This window comes from Herpailurus yagouaroundi, unplaced genomic scaffold, assembly GCF_014898765.1.
Source record: "Herpailurus yagouaroundi ecotype Mexico unplaced genomic scaffold, PumYag 203, whole genome shotgun sequence".
Lineage (NCBI taxonomy): Eukaryota > Metazoa > Chordata > Mammalia > Carnivora > Felidae > Herpailurus > Herpailurus yagouaroundi.
The window spans coordinates 33,521,070-33,536,591 of NW_024412434.1; the positions used below are offsets into that span (position 1 = coordinate 33,521,070).

At 43.2% G+C, this 15,522-nt stretch overlaps 1 protein-coding gene across 1 annotated transcript in view; it reads left to right on the top strand.

Annotated features, from left to right (window-relative positions):
* Nucleotides 1–172: 172 nt before the first annotated feature.
* LARP4B (La ribonucleoprotein 4B) overlaps nucleotides 173–15,522 on the top strand; it is a 104,607-nt gene continuing 89,257 nt past the window's right edge. The window contains exon 1 of the mRNA XM_040451578.1: nucleotides 173–589. The gene's annotated coding sequence lies outside the window, so the exon portion shown is untranslated. The remainder of the gene's footprint in view (nucleotides 590–15,522) is intronic.

Genomic DNA, 15,522 nt, shown 5'->3' on the forward strand with positions numbered 1-15,522 from the left:
GAGTCGGGGCCGGGGGCGTGGGGGTCGGGGCCGGGCCAGCGCCGCCGTCCGGCCCGCACTGCAGAGGCCTCGCCCTGCCCTCCGCCCCGGGCCCAGGCCCCGGCGGCCGGCCGAACGGGGAGGGGACGGGGTCATTCGGACCAGGAAGTGGGGATCCTGTTGCTCCGGGTGTGTCTGGGGAGCTCCCGTTCTCCTCTCGATGGGCTTGAGCAGAGGCGGGTTCTGAAGGAATTAGAGAGAAATCAAATCCAAGGATGCCCTGCGTTCGAACTGGGACCACGGTACACTGTGGTGAAAAGGACAGGTCAGCAGTCTCTTACCACCTGCGTCTCAGTCGTGTCCAATCCGAACGTAAACTTAAGATTTCGGCGCGGTTTTGTGTTGCACGTTCGTTTCTTATTTTTATGTAAAACGGCCTTTAATTTTGGATGAGATGCAACTAGAAAATTATCCGTAGGGTAACTCCTAAGCGTTCGACACCGTCTTCCTGGCTGCACTGTAATTTGTCCTAATCTTAAACGGAAGTTTGAAGTTTTGGATAACTGAGGAAACCGAACGATTTCGCTGCACTGTGCAGGGAAATTACTTGGTAAGTGTGAGGGTTTTGAAAAAGGATAATGCCAACTCGAAGACGAATGTTGTAAGTATACAAATTACTTTCCCTTTCGAAAGTTTTTTTTTTTCTCTTAATGCTATTTAGTTGGCCTCTTAAGTTGTGTTAAGAATTTAAAATGCACTCGAAATAAGTGCTAAGTTGTCCTTTGCAAAAGGGGGGGGGGAGGGGAAGAGATGTTCCCTGGTGCACTGTGTGAGCAATGTGCAATTTCCATACTTCCCCACCTGCCCGGCTCCCTCTAATTTACAGTCAGGGTAATTTACAGAAGTTGAAATGGTTGTGGCTTTTTCGCTTTCCTCTGTATTTAGTAGAGGGACAGGCAGTTTGATGAAACAAGCTATAAGAGAGATATCTTGACTGCAGTTTGCTTGGGTTGCTAAAGTGAAGCATCAGATTAGCAAATTTATTATTCAACCATAAAGTTGATTTGTGTATTTCCCTTTGAAGCTTGCCTGTGGTTGGAGATAAATTTCATCCTGTATTTTGAAACATTAATGTGACTTGACTTATTTACATGGAAGAATGGCATGGTGTCTTACTGGTTGGAAATGACTTACCCTCTTGGTGCTTCACTGGCCATCTCTAGAAGGGGTAATAATGTCAGCCTCTTAGGGTTGTTGTGACAAGTTGGGTGTTTTACTATTCATTAACCTATTAATAGAAATTAATAATAAGTTCTTATTAAAACTTGAAAATGTTGGGGCGCCTGGGTGGCGCAGTCGGTTAAGCGTCCGACTTCAGCCAGGTCACGATCTCGCGGTCCATGAGTTCGAGTCCTGCGTCGGGCTCTGGGCTGATGGCTCAGAGCCTGGAGCCTGTTTCCGATTCTGTGTCTCCCTCTCTCTCTGCCCCTCGCCCGTTCATGCTCCGTCTCTCTCTGTCCCAAAAATAAATAAACGTTGAAAAAAAAATTAAAAAAAAAAACAACTTGAAAATGTTTACCTTATTACTATTTTCAATATTCAGTGATTGTCAATTTTAATAAAAAATTAAAAAATGCTTTGGAGAGTTTTTGTTTTGATGTGTTTTGGTTGTTTGTTTTTGCTTGATCACATGTATCTGGGCAGAGAAAGCAGATTCTGAGGATAAAATGTGTATTTTGAGAAAGCAGTTACACTATGTTTGAGTAGAAGCCAGAGAGAAAATAGATGATAATGCAAGTGCTAGCATTCATTTTAACGTGTTTTTGTGGAAGAGTGGATGAAATTAAATGGCAGCATATTCAGGGAGATAGTGAATTTATTTAGGGTTCCCAGGGATTGTGCTTTAAAGGAAGTTGAGAGTTGGAGAATTTATTGAACTTAATATGATTTCCACAAATAAGCATAAGTTTTGACAAATACATAACCTCTGTGGACACATTAGTGACTTGTTTGTATGAAGCAGTCTTCATATATAAAACGTAAGTCTAAAATATGAAAAGTGCAAGTTGGGAGCACCAGGTTGTTAACAGTAATACAATAAACAGTACCTTCAGGTAGTTTAACTCCTGTTAAGTAGATTTGCAGCAGTATTTACAAGTTTTTGTAGTGCTAGACCTGTGGTCCCATTTACCAAGTGCCAAGTGCCTGACAGACTCCTTCCACTCTTATTTCAAAGTGTAGTGCTGGATTCATACTTTCCATAGTGATAAGTGGGATCATAATTTTGGTCTTCTAATTTTAGTAACATGTGGTCTCTTTATGATGGTCCCTGGAGATTGTTAAAAGCAGTATGGATCTATGTTACTTTAAGTTGTGTTTGTTATTGCCCTCCCCTTAAAGGCACAAGTTTTAAATATGCTTGCATAACCTCATGGTTGTGCTCTTAGAATTCTCTCGTACTGGGGCCCCTGGGTGGCTCAGTCAGTTAATGGCCGACTTCAGCTCAGGTCATGATCTCGCGGTCCGTGAGTTCAAGCCCTGCGTCCGGCTCTGTGCTGACAGCTCAGAGCCTGGAGCCTGTTTCAGATTCTGTATCTCCCTCTCTCTGACCCTCCCCCGTTCATGCTCTGTCTCTCTCTGTCTCAAAAATAAATAAACATTAAAAAAAATTTAAAAAAAAGAATTCTCTCGTACTTAAGTATTTTTTTCAGTTTGGTAAATGCCAGAAAATCTCCGTGTGTTCTTGTAATTCTTCCTAAAAGGCCATTGACTGAACCTTTTTCTTATGGACAGAAGAAAACAAACACTGAAGTAGTTTTTATGGAAAATACATAGTTAAAAACTTGCTGGGCTTTGTTGCTTTTGCTCTTTTGTAAAACTTTATTCCTTTAAAGAGTTCTCTTTTTTTGTCAGAGCTAATTTTAGAGTACACAATAAATGAGGCACTGCCTTCTGAGAGAGAGAAAACTCACCAGATCTGATTGTAGTTTAGTTCAGCTCAGATTGTTTGCTGATTGTTGTACTTGCTAATACCTTTGGAGCTACTCTACTTCTCCTGGAGTTACCTTGACTAGAAAATGAATTTCTTTATTAGAATATGGAATTGTAAAGTGAAAAACCATTAGGTTCTCTTATTAGAAGGAAGATAATTCCAATGTGGAAATTTTTTTTGTTTTTGTTTTTTGCTAACGATCTAACACTTTGTTTTTCCTGTATGTAAATAAATGTCTTTAACCTTAGGAACAGGTAAGAAAAGTATTAACTCCGCTCATGTCTCCTTCCCTTCTTACCTTCCTCCACCCCCAAAGGCCCTCTTGTCCCTTTAATGCTTTCATAAACTGACTTTTCACCATTTTCCTAGTAAGCTGCCTTCACTTAGTTAATAAGGGCTGCAGGTGAGTGATGCCACCACTTTTGCATCTCCTGTCGCAGTTTGATTTTGTCTTTAGTGTCCGTCCTACTTCCCTGGTAGTGAGACCTGGGTCACAGAGTGAATTGTATAACGTGAAGGACATTTCATAATTTGACTCAAATTTAAAAGCATGCTACTTGATTTTTTTTTTTTTAATTTTTTTTCAGTGTTTATTTATTTTTGGGACAGAGAGAGACAGAGCATGAACGGGCGAGGGGCAGAGAGAGAGGGAGACACAGAATCGGAAACAGGCTCCAGGCTCTGAGCCATCAGCCCAGAGCCTGACGCGGGGCTCAAACTCACGGACCGTGAGATCGTGACCTGGTTGAAGTCGGACGCTTAACTGACTGCGCCACCCAGGCGCCCCGCATGCTACTTGATTTTTAGGGAGACTTTGATAATCCTTAAGATGAGACTTAGTCTTCACTGAAAATGTTCTTTATGAAGTCTAATATGCAAATTTTTTGGCTTAAAAACTTATAAATTAGGATGGTATTTGTGTGACAGAAATAACATGTCTCTTTTTTACAGCACACCGTTTTAGTCACACTATGGCTAGAGGCTGCTTTAAAAGCATATCCTGTTTGTTGGGCCCTTTTTAAAAACTCCTCTGTGACTGTCCCCTGCCTAAATAAGAAACGCCCAGGGGCCTGGCTCCAGGGGCCTTGGCATTTCTGCATCCTCCTTGCTGGCCAGGCCACCTTTGCTTGGCCTGAACTGACCACTGCCTCTACCTCAGGACCGTGATGTTGGAGATGGTGCTGCCTCTGCTCCCCATAGTTTCTTTGCTTGAAATTGAATGTCTTTTTTTAAATTTATTTTTTCTTAACTTTGCTCTTTATTCCATCCTTATAAGGCTATTTCAGGAGTCCTTCAAGAATCTTTGCCTTAATTTCTAAAGTCGTGCTTAGTGCCTCTCTGTTTCTGTATCACCTTAGGCACAGCCCCTAATTAAGTAGAGCTCCTTGTGGGTGAGATGCTTTTTTGGTAACCTCTTTGCCAAGCTCAGGTCCAGGCCCCCCATACAGATCTTTCTCAACTTAGGATGGGCTTATGTCCTGGTAGACCTCTTGTAAGTTGAAAATGTTGTTAAATCAAAAATGTATTTAATACACCTAACCTTGAACCTCACAGCTTAGCCTTATTTACTGTAAACATGTTCAGAACATGGGCAAAATGCTCTAACACAAAGCCTGTTTGATTATGAAGTGGTGACTGTCTCTTGTGTCATTCATCGAATACTGAAAGTGACGAACAGAATGGCGGTGTGGGTACAATTGTTACTCGCACGATCATGGGGCTGTCTGGGAGCCTGCTGGCTGGGAACAAGGTGGAAATTCAAAATTTGAGGTACAGCTTCTACTGAATGTGTATCACTTCTGCACCATTGTGAAGTTGAAAACTTGTATGTTGAAACATAAATTGGGGGCCCTCTGTAGATGTTTAGTAAACTTTAACTGGATGGAAAAAGGCGTGTCTGAAGACACCTCTCACTTGGTTGTAGGGAAATGACTTGCGGATAGTAGTTGCATGCCTGTATAACAGACACGAGAATCTTCACTTGTAACGAATGCAGTGGAAAGTGCGTGGTTATATTTACAAAATGTTAGTGGTTTGATAGCTCTATCTAGTGCCTGCCGTGTTTTAGATGGACTCATTTAATTACGTGACCTAGATTGTACTCTTTCTCAGTCTTTAGAAATGTGCCCCCTTTTTAATAACAAATGTTTCTTCTTTATTTGGCTTTAAAATGAAAACAAATTATATTAGCCCAAACAAAGCAATTTACAATAGTGAAAATGTATTTTTAAACTTAAGTGGATTTTTCCATTTTTCATTCCCTGTGGAGAGTCATTGCTGCAGGGTCGGGTAGGGATGTAAGACCAGGGCTCATGCCTTCTTTGAGGAGGTGTTTTGATCGGTGGGACGTGCGCGGTACAAAGACAAATGATACCAGAGCTTTAGAGCTTTTCTCTAGGGCTTGTGGTCTAGAAGGATTTAGAAGGGAAAGTGTGTTGTTTTATTTAGAGGAAAGCATGCAGGCATTTGGGTTCTTGAAGCTTCCATCCACAAAACTTGTTGATGGCTCTCAGCACACACTCCCTCGAGTAGTCTAGCTGTTACTGTTATATTACTACAGCAGGTCCTATGGCCGGCCCCCTGATCTCCGTTCCCTTATTTCTCTTTGTAGCTCTTATTATACTGTAATGTTCCAAGTAATTTCCATGTATTTTTTTTTTAATGTTTGTTTATTTTTGAGAGAGATAAGAGGGCGAGCAGGGGAAAGGCAGAGAGAGACAGACACAGGGACAGACAGGATCCTGAGCAGGCTCCACGCTGTCAGCACAGAGCCAGATGCAGGGCTCAAACTCATGAACCGTGAGATCATGATGTGAGCTGAAACCAGGAGTCGGACTGAGCCGATATTAACCAACTGAGCCACCTAGGCGCCCCTGTAACTTCCATATTTTATGTATGGTGCTTGAAAGTTAACTTTCTGAGGTTGAGGGTTTCTGTTTTCTTCAGTGACATGCACCTAGACCTTTGAACAGTACAGAGTATTCACTGAATAATTTATGAATAAATCTTAGGGTTATAATGGTGAGCAGAAGGGATGGATTGCTCTCCTTTCTGGAGCTTACTGTCCACTGAGGGACGTAGATAACCAATGAGCACGTATGAGAGCCATACATTGTGTTGGCCTTGTAGGCCTTGAGGGGCCAGGAGGCTCCCTTAGGAAGAGTGCAGTAGGGCGGGGGGGGGGGGGGTAGCTGGCCATGGAAACAAGTTGGGTGCACAGCAATACTGAGCACAGCGTTTGGAGGAATAATTTGAATGAGGCTGAGTAAAGAAGGGGTCAGATGAGGTAGCAGCTGGATCACATGGGCTCTGAGAGATCTCCTCATAGGTGAGAATTTTGCTCTGTGTCCTAAGAACAATAGAAAGCAGTTGGAGGGTTTTCAGCAGGAGAATCCCGTGACTATTGCCTTTTTAAGCAATCTTATTCCGATTTATGGAGAGTGGCATGGGGAGAAAGGAAAGGGCACACACAGATGGGTATTGCTTGGCCCTGAGGTGGAGGGCCCTCGTGTTTATGTTGTGTTTATCACAGTGCAAAGGTCAAGCCCCGGCCTAAATGAAGAATAGCTCGTTTAGGAACTTTTTCATTTATATTAAACATAATGTTTAAAACCGTATTTTTAAAATTTGACTTGGGGCGCCTGGGTGGCGCAGTCGGTTAAGCGTCCGACTTCAGCCAGGTCACGATCTCGCGGTCCGTGAGTTCGAGCCCCGCGTCAGGCTCTGGGCTGATGGCTCGGAGCCTGGAGCCTGTTTCCGATTCTGTCTCCCTCTCTCTCTGCCCCTCCCCCGTTCATGCTCTGTCTCTCTCTGTCCCAAAAATAAATAAACGTTGAAAAAATAAAAAAATAAAAAAAAATTTTTTGACTTAAGTTTGCTTGTGTTTATCAGTTGTAAAGTATATTTGTTATTTCAGCTTTTATTAAGACAGAATAATTAAGAGATTCCTTTTTTAGAAACTTCTGAAGAATGAGAACATTCTGTTTTCAGATTTCGAAAAGTTTTGTTTTATTGTCAAAGTTCAAAATACAAGGATAAAAACATAGTGACTGGTTTGATACAGATTTACAAGTTGCCTGAGTTTACAAGTTGATTATATCTCTCTGAACATGTTAAAAAACCCCTTTTCAAATATTTTATTCTGAAAATATCGTGTCCTTTAAAACCAGTTCTTTAAAGATTACTTTCTGAACGTTTTTCTTTGTTAATTATGTTATTTCTCTGTATTTCATTGTTAAGTTTTACCATCTGTGTAATTTCTGCCTTACCATATATAACGTATGTATCCTCAGAGAGCTTGTAATACTGTATAGCTGCCAGGCTCTTTCCAACTCTGCAGAGTCACAGAATCACAGAATAGCAGGAATATTTATTTATTTATTTATTTATTTATTTATTTATTATTTTGAAAGAGAGACCGCACAAGTGGGGGAGGGGAGAGAGAGGAGCAGAGAGAGCGTGAGTGAGAGAGGGAGGGAGAATCCTAACAGGCTCTGCGCTGTCAGCACAGAGCCTGACTCAGGGCTCGAGCCCACGAATCCTGACCTGAGCTTACACTGAGAGTCAGATGCTTAACTGACTAAGCCACCCAGGCGCCCTAGCAGGAATTTTTAAAAGTACACTTGAGGGACTTTGGACTTCCACTCCAGTCGCGATCAGTTCATGAGTTCAAGCCCCACATTGGGCTCCCTGCTGTTGTTAGCACGTAATCCCGCTTTGGATCCTCTGTCCCCCTACCTCTCTCTGCCCCTACCCTGAGCATGCCCTCCGTACCCCCCCCCAAATAAATAAACGTAAAAAAAAAAAAGTAGACTCAAAATGCCTGTGGAAAGTTACCTTTTAAAAATCTAGACATGTAGAACGTAAACCATTTTCTCTTGTGTTTTAAGGAGGTAAAAACTTTCAAATGATAGTATGCTAGTTGTCTTTTGGTGCAGAAGTTTATTGTAATAACTTTTTTGGATGAAACTTTCCCTGGGATTGGAAGTTTTCATGTTCCTTTTTGATTAATATCTGAATCTTCAGTGATTCTTGTTTTCAGAATATAAAGCTGTTTCTGGTGTCTCTTCAGCAGGTCACTTGAGTACAGACCATCGTACAGAATGAGTAACTGATGAGTCAGCGGTATTTTCTTCTTGACACATTACACAGTAGGGGCGGGGGGCAGTCCGTGAGGACCAAAGGTCGAAATGAGTACAGTAGTTCACAGCAGTCTGTTTGTGCTTGCAGCTCTTCACACTTTTTTGTGTATGTTGATGTGTTTTCATTTCTTTTGCTGAAATGATTACCTTTCAGGCCACCTCTGTGGGAGAGTTAACCCTAAGGGTGAATGGACCAGGAGGAGAAAATAGAATCGCCACAAAAAACTGCAGATTTTAAGTCTTTTGTGACCCCGTGAACTTCCACTTACGAGTGAAGTGTGTCCCTGCACACAGTGCCTTGAGGTCATAAATGACCGTAAGTTTTAGTAGTTTCAGTCAAGACCAGGGACATTCTTGGCACTTTTCCTTTGAAGTTCAGGATACTGAGAGCGTGCTTGTCACTGTGGAGGTTTTTGATCTGTCAGCTCACTAAGTTTTGGGAAAATGCAAGATGACAGTTCAAGAGAAAAAGCTGCAGGTCAGGTATTGTCCCAGGATCATTAATGGCCCCTAATTGTATTACTAGGTGATTTTGTGAGCAGGGCTGGATCACTAACTTCCAGTTTACAATTTGGTGTGTCGGGGCAGTTAGGGAAGTGTATTGAAAATTTGTAAACCATATATTTACCAAGTGTTTAATAATATAGTACATCTGATCAGCCTAAATTCCGTTGCATGGAGAATTTTGTTTTCAGCACCGTTGTTCACTGTGGAGGTGGATGATGGGGAGGGAAGCCTCTGACAGTGTTCGCATGGTGTCTGCGTGTGAGCGGTGTAACACTTGGAAATAGGACGTTCCCCGAGACTCTTCTGTTATTAACTGAAATTTGATAAGTAGTTTCTGATAAGCAGGTGTAGTCCTCGGGTTTTGGAGCTCCAAAGACTCAGCCTGAAGCCCACGGGAGTGCAAAGTGAGTGGGAGTGCAAAGTGAGTGTGCAGGGCAGCCGGTCAGCAGGTGGCAGAGGGTGCGGTGCCTTTGCTGTCCTCCCTGAGCTCAGTCCTGCCTTGCGCTCCAGTTACAGAACTCCCGGAAGGTGGTCTCGAGGTACTCCCTTGATGGGGGGGTTTCACAAAAGAACTAAAGTTGGTGGGAGTGTTCGTTAACCTTTCGAATGCTACAAAACTTTAAGTTGGCGTTTTACGGGGTTTTTTTCTAAAGCAGAATCTTACAGCAGCTATTAAACTCTATTTTTTGAAACAAAAAAAAGCATTCATTTCAAGAAAATTAAGGGTATTGTTCATCATTTTAGATAATTTAAACAACTTAGGAAGGCACTGACAGATCTTCCAATTTGTATCATATATTCAGACTGCAGTTAACATGTTGTCTTTGAGAAATTCATATAAATTCAGTGGTTTCCTTCCTGAACTGGCAGACAGTTGTAAACCTTGCTATCCAGGCTGCTGGTGCCGGGCTCCATATTCAGGCTTTGAAATTGTCACCACCTCTGTTCATCCTCATCACCTTTTTGTAAAGAGGGCTCAGACTTGAGAGGGGGTGACTTAGGTGAGCACTGCCACCTCTCTTGGCCTTTAGTTTACCATGCTCAACAACTGTTATTGCTTGCTTCCTGCTGTGTGCATAATGACTTCAGATTGGAACCGCCTGCAGCGTTCCTACAGGATGTGAGAAATGAATGCACACTGCCACAGTTCCTCACCCTCAGCAACACGCATTTGGCTTGGGACTCGGAGTATCTAAAATCCTTGTTGTTTCTTTTTTTTTTTTTTTTAATTTGTTTTTCAGAACACCCGTTTCACTGTTTGGAAAACTGAGGCCTGGAGACAGTTTGTTTTATATCACACGATGAAGAGCAGAAAATGGGGCCAATCTAGTTTCTTGCTTCCAAGTCCATTGCAAACAGGACCCAACTCTTGGAAATGTTAGGTGTCCTATGTACGCGTTAGGTCCAAGTAACCTGATACATTTGCAGCCTATGCCACACAGCGTAGTTAAGCTTCAGAAGTGCTGGTTTGAAACAGAAAGTTTTAATAGTGCTCTGTACAGTGAGTATTACTAGGGTGAGGGGTACCTCATACCCCAAGACTGAGAGAAGTTCATTTATTTCACTGGACAGTAATTCAGAATTACTGGAGCTGATGCTGACTGATAGTTCGCTTGGAACTTTTACGGCGTTACGGTTACGGTGTTCATGTGTTGAATTATAATCCTAACTGGCCTTGGAGTCGTGATCCAGTTATTTATAAAATGGAGATCGTATTGTGCTAGGATACATATCCTTTGGAATATCAAACTGAAAGATTATCTAGAGTAGTAGATATTTTTGAAATCACAACTGTAGAACTTAAATTCTCTTTTAAGTGTGGTATCCCTTTTGCAGGGAACACTTTGTGTTAGGTGTTATTCACTGTATTTTAATATCACTGTATTTTAATATCATCTGATTAGCATTGTCATGTTGGGAAATGTGAAAGCGTGTTCAGTTGCCATACCTGGCATTTGAGCCCTGGTCTTAGACTCTGGCTGCTCCTTTGTGAGTCAGCGTGGCGCCCCTGGCTCCCCGGGTCCGGCCTCTGGCTCCCTAGTGATTAGTAATGACTGCGTTGGTTTAATCACACGCTGTGATGCACCTGCCCTAAACATGCTCACAGTAGGTAAGATGGGAGTGTCCAGCGTCACTACCTGGTCAGTGGGGACTTGGGGCGCTGGGCGGGCCTCAAGCCTCTGCTCTTGACTCCTCCTCAGATGCCCAACCTGTTGTTCATCGGTGGACTGGAGGTGGTGGGGAGGGGGGGGTTCCTTAAACTTCTGTGTCTGTGTTTAACATTTCTGGTATGTGTCTGTTTTTGCAGTGAAAGGACTTGGCTTACAGATTTTCAAAAAGATCTTTGACCTCCACATTCAATACAAAAAAAATTTTAGCATATGTTTGCCACTTAGGAACTTCTTCCTAAGAATAAAATAACTTGTTATTTTAATAATTAAATGTAATTTTTTATTGTCAGCATCACTTTGTATTTGGCTCTTCTGGATGTTTAGATTGCACGTATACACATATGCACACATACATCCAGAATCTGGAGAGCATCTGAGATGAAATGAAACCGAACCCACGATAATTTTGCCCCGACCTAAAAATACTACCATTTCCCACATTAACACATCATTTGTAGTCTGCAGCAACAGAGGCTTTTACTTGGAATCATTGTTTTAAAGACCAAAAATTTCTTCCTGCGTGTTTATTGCATGAAAGGCACAGTGTGATTAAAACACGTATTTCCTGAGGTTTTACTCTGATAGGTACTGTGTCAGGAATATAGTGGCCGAGAAGATAGACACGTTCCTGCCCTCCCAGCACGGGAGAGACAGCGTGCTCTTGACACGCTGTGCCGCTGGGCATAATGGGTTTGCAACCTAGGCAGTGGGAAGACGGAGAATGCCAAGCGCAGGCCTTCGGGGTGTGAACTGCAGGGTAGTAGATAGTTTCCTGTTTCCGGAAGGTCATTCTGTGAGGAATTGGTGGGGTTGGAGATGCGTAAGAAGTCAGGTAGTGATTTGGTTCCGAGATGGTGGTTATCGGTAATAGAGATGGGAAGATACAGGCTAATTTGAGAAGAAGAGGTTGAAAATGCATGGGTAGGTTTCTGGTTTGGGCAGCTGGGTAGATGATATGCTGTGTTTTGTTGAGATGGAGGGGTTGTCAGATTTGCTTTATTTGTCTTCAGGAGAAGGGTGGTGGGAATGGATTTTTGTAGACGATGGATTTTGGGGAGCCGATCACTTGCACTGACCTTCAGCCTGCAGTACTCACAGAGGTGGAAGAACACCCCCGGGCGTGGGGTGCGGGAGGAGCCCCTGGAGTCATTTGTGGGCCTTGCGGGGCTGGCGTGGGCTGCCCACTTCCTCTCCCCACCAGCTGGGTGGTGTGCTTTCAGGAGCCAGCTCGGGGTGTTCCCACGCGGGCTTAGGGCACTCCACTCCTTCCTGCAGTTGTAGAACGTAACTAGTATGGGCTGGTACATTAGTGTGGAAACACAGGCGCACGACTTTGAAAACTTTGGAGTGTCTCAATAAAAACAAATCACAAGGAAAACTGTTAGGTACATGGGTAAGACACTATAAAAATTGGAGAATATTCTAGAAGGACTGTGCTTTTCACATTTTGTAACTAAGTTGTACTTTAAAGAAACAAAGGGAAAGTCTTGGTGATGCGTTATGGATGTGGTTTAGGTGAGAGAGAAAGAAAAAAGGGTCTGGTGGACTGAATCAGTCTAAGGAGAAAGCCCAAGCCCTGGAGCATACACGAGTTAAAGTGGTGAAGGGTTCACGTGTTGGTGTTTAGAATCGCCTGCTTGAATTCACGGCTACTTCCGGTCACACAGGGCCAGAGCTTGTGTTGCGCTTAGTGCAGAGGAAGAGCATCCGTGGGGGTAAGAAGGGAGGGGGAAAAAAGGCTGAGAGTGGCAAGTATGATCCAGCTGCCTGGCGGCTGAGGAGGGAGAGTGCTCAGCACAGGCAGACCTCAGCAGCAAGCAGGTGATGGGCCATCTTCGCAGAGCTTGGAGAGCTTAGAGAGCTTCGCAAAGCTTGGACAGGCCCCCGGCCCCCTGTCTTCATCCTTCCCTGTCCCTGCTTCTCTGACCTTTCAGCTCTTCCTCCCTTGCGCGCGCGCTGTCTTTGGAGACCACCTAGGCCAGGCATGTTTGAACAGTGCTGGAGGAAGAAGAGAGGATGCAGGAAGAGAGGAGGATGTAGGGTCCCGAGCACAGGTAAAGGACCAGCGCTCCCTTAGTTAGTATGTTTCTTCTCCAGATCTTCTTTTGGGTGGAAACTGCTGACAAAAAGTCAGTTGTTTTCGTGAAGATTTTTTAAGTTGTGTTATGTTCAGGCTGTATTTGGGGTCCCTTGCTTTGACTTGTGAGGTCCGAATTCCTTTTTAAGTTTTTTTTTTTTTTTTTCCAGTTTATTGATTGATTGATTGATTGATTTAGCATATGCAAACAGGGGTGGGGCAGAGAGAGAGGGAGATCCAGAATCCCAAGCAGGCTCCGTGATGTCATCGCAGAGCCTGATGCAGGGCCGGATCCTGCTAACTGTGAGATCATGACCTGAGCTGGAATCAAGAGATGACCCTTAACCGACTGAGCCACTGAGGCACCCCTGATTTTCAAGAGCTTGTGTAGGATTATAATTGTTGCATGATATTTCACTCTGTGTCACCAAAGTGCTAAGAAATCTAGATCTGTTAGGAATACTAAATTCGAGAAAGGAGAGATGCACATTAATATAGGTCTTGAAATAAGGTGTATTTTATCACCACTTATAAAGCTGTTAAATGGCTTTTAATTTTTAAGGAAGCTGGCTTGCCTATTCACATAACAAGATTTTAGAGAATGTCTATAGGGCTGTAGTGAGGACTTGGGGAAGGTAAGTTGCCATCTTTATCACTACCATCTGTTGGATCAAACAGCTCTTTACTGATTTCGAGTCCTACAGACCCTTTGGAATGTTTTCATGATGTGCTGAATTTCATTCTTCGTTTGTAGAAACACTACACATTCAGGATGTTCTTGCTTTATTTTTATTTATTGGTTAGCTGATTGACACAGATCAGAAGTACCTTTTCCCAAGACGAAGCTTTTCTTTTAATTTAATGCCCTTGAAAGCTACGTGTCTGTTACAGAATGAAGATATTCTGTCCGTGTCGGGTGTACAGGTTTTTGTTGTGTTGGTTGTTTTGTTTTTAATGTTTATTTTTTTTAACGTTTATTTATTTATTTTGAGATAGCACGCGTGCACAAGTGAGCAGAGGACAAATAGGGAGAGAGAGAATCCCAAGCAGGCTCTATGCTAACATCCGGGATCTATCTCACAAACTGTGAAATCATGACGTGAGCTGAAATCAAGAGTCCAAAGCTTAACCAGCTGAGCCACCCAGGTGCCTCAGTTGTTTTTTTTTTTTTTTAACTAATTAAATTTATTTATTTATTACTTAATCGCTTTATATATATAAATAGTTCTGGACTTCGGACAATTTTATCACCTCTAGTTCTGATTCTTTGGCGCCCTCCTAGGAATAATAAGCATACTGCAGTCTGAGCAGTACAGGATTAAGTCAGCTCTGAGCCGCTTTCCAGCTCTGAATTCTGTTATTTGCTGAAATGCTGAGTTCTAAGGTTGCTCACCAACCCCCCCCCCATCTCCCTTAACTAGCATCTGCTGTTGGTTGAAAAGCTGTAGTTATGGGACTATAAATTGGAAAGTAATAAAATGTGATCAGCAGTCTTTAAAGAAATGAAAGATTGATAAGGTTGAGGTGAAATAGAGACTTTTTCCTTTGAAAAGATTTGAAGCAATGTACTATCCAGAGTTCGTTTATGAAGAGGACTTCTGGGTCTCTTGAAAGATTTTTTTATGATACTGAGTCTGACTTTTCTTTGGTGCAGGTATACGCTGGTACTGCATTTGATCATCGGCGCTTTTTATGTTCAGCTGTAAATGAGAGAAAGTGAAGATTTTTATGGAGAGTGTGGGTAATCCCAAGAAAAGGATCCTATGTTCAAAATGAAGTTAACAAAACTGTGTCCTAAAGAAAGGGAGAACCACATATATGCCATTTCCTAGGGTAAAAATAAATTCTGAAAGATATTGAATGAAGCAGTTCTGCTGTTTGTCCTTAAGGTGATCATAGAATGAACTGCCAGCAGTAAGCTGTTTTTTCCTCCTCTGGACTCCAGATACGTTTTACTTGCTACCAGGAGGTTCATGTGTGGCTAAGAAAAGAGATGGCGTTCGGAGAGGTGCACCCCACCCAGCAGGTGGGTGCACCCCACCCAGCAGGTGGGCATACCGATCCAAGGAGTGAGGGGCCCGAACGAGTCAGGAAGAGGGTGGACTGGCCGCCTGGCCAGCTACTGCGGCAGCCCTGGCTGGCCGCAGCTTGTGGTTTGCAACGTGGGAAACAGCTCCTACCTGAGAAAATGTTGATAACAGACAAGCGGAGGTCAGAATACATTCTAAACAGGCTGCACTCAGAACAACTTGCTTTTCAACTCTGGAATGGAGTATCTTTGTGAAAAATATTTCTTATATTTCGCTCCTTCCATTTTAGGTTACATGAAATAGGTTGCATCCTGTCTTGTGGAGGCAGCGGCTTTGGTGTGGAGGTTTCTGGTAGCGTTTAGGCAGGCGTGTGGATTAGTTGAGCTTGCGCCCTGGAAGGATATGCCCCATGTGGTGGGCACCCTTCCCATCTCATCTCAGATGGGGGGGGGGGGGCGAGTTTCAGATGGGGGCGGGGCATGTAACTGCCTGAGGAGATGTTCCTCCACCGGAAGAGGAGTGACTCCTGGTCCGAGGAAGAGGTCACACTTTGAGGGCAGCCGGGCCCTGCCTCTAAGGGTATGACTGCCTGCCTGGGCTTTGCACCCTCCTTTGTAAAATGACC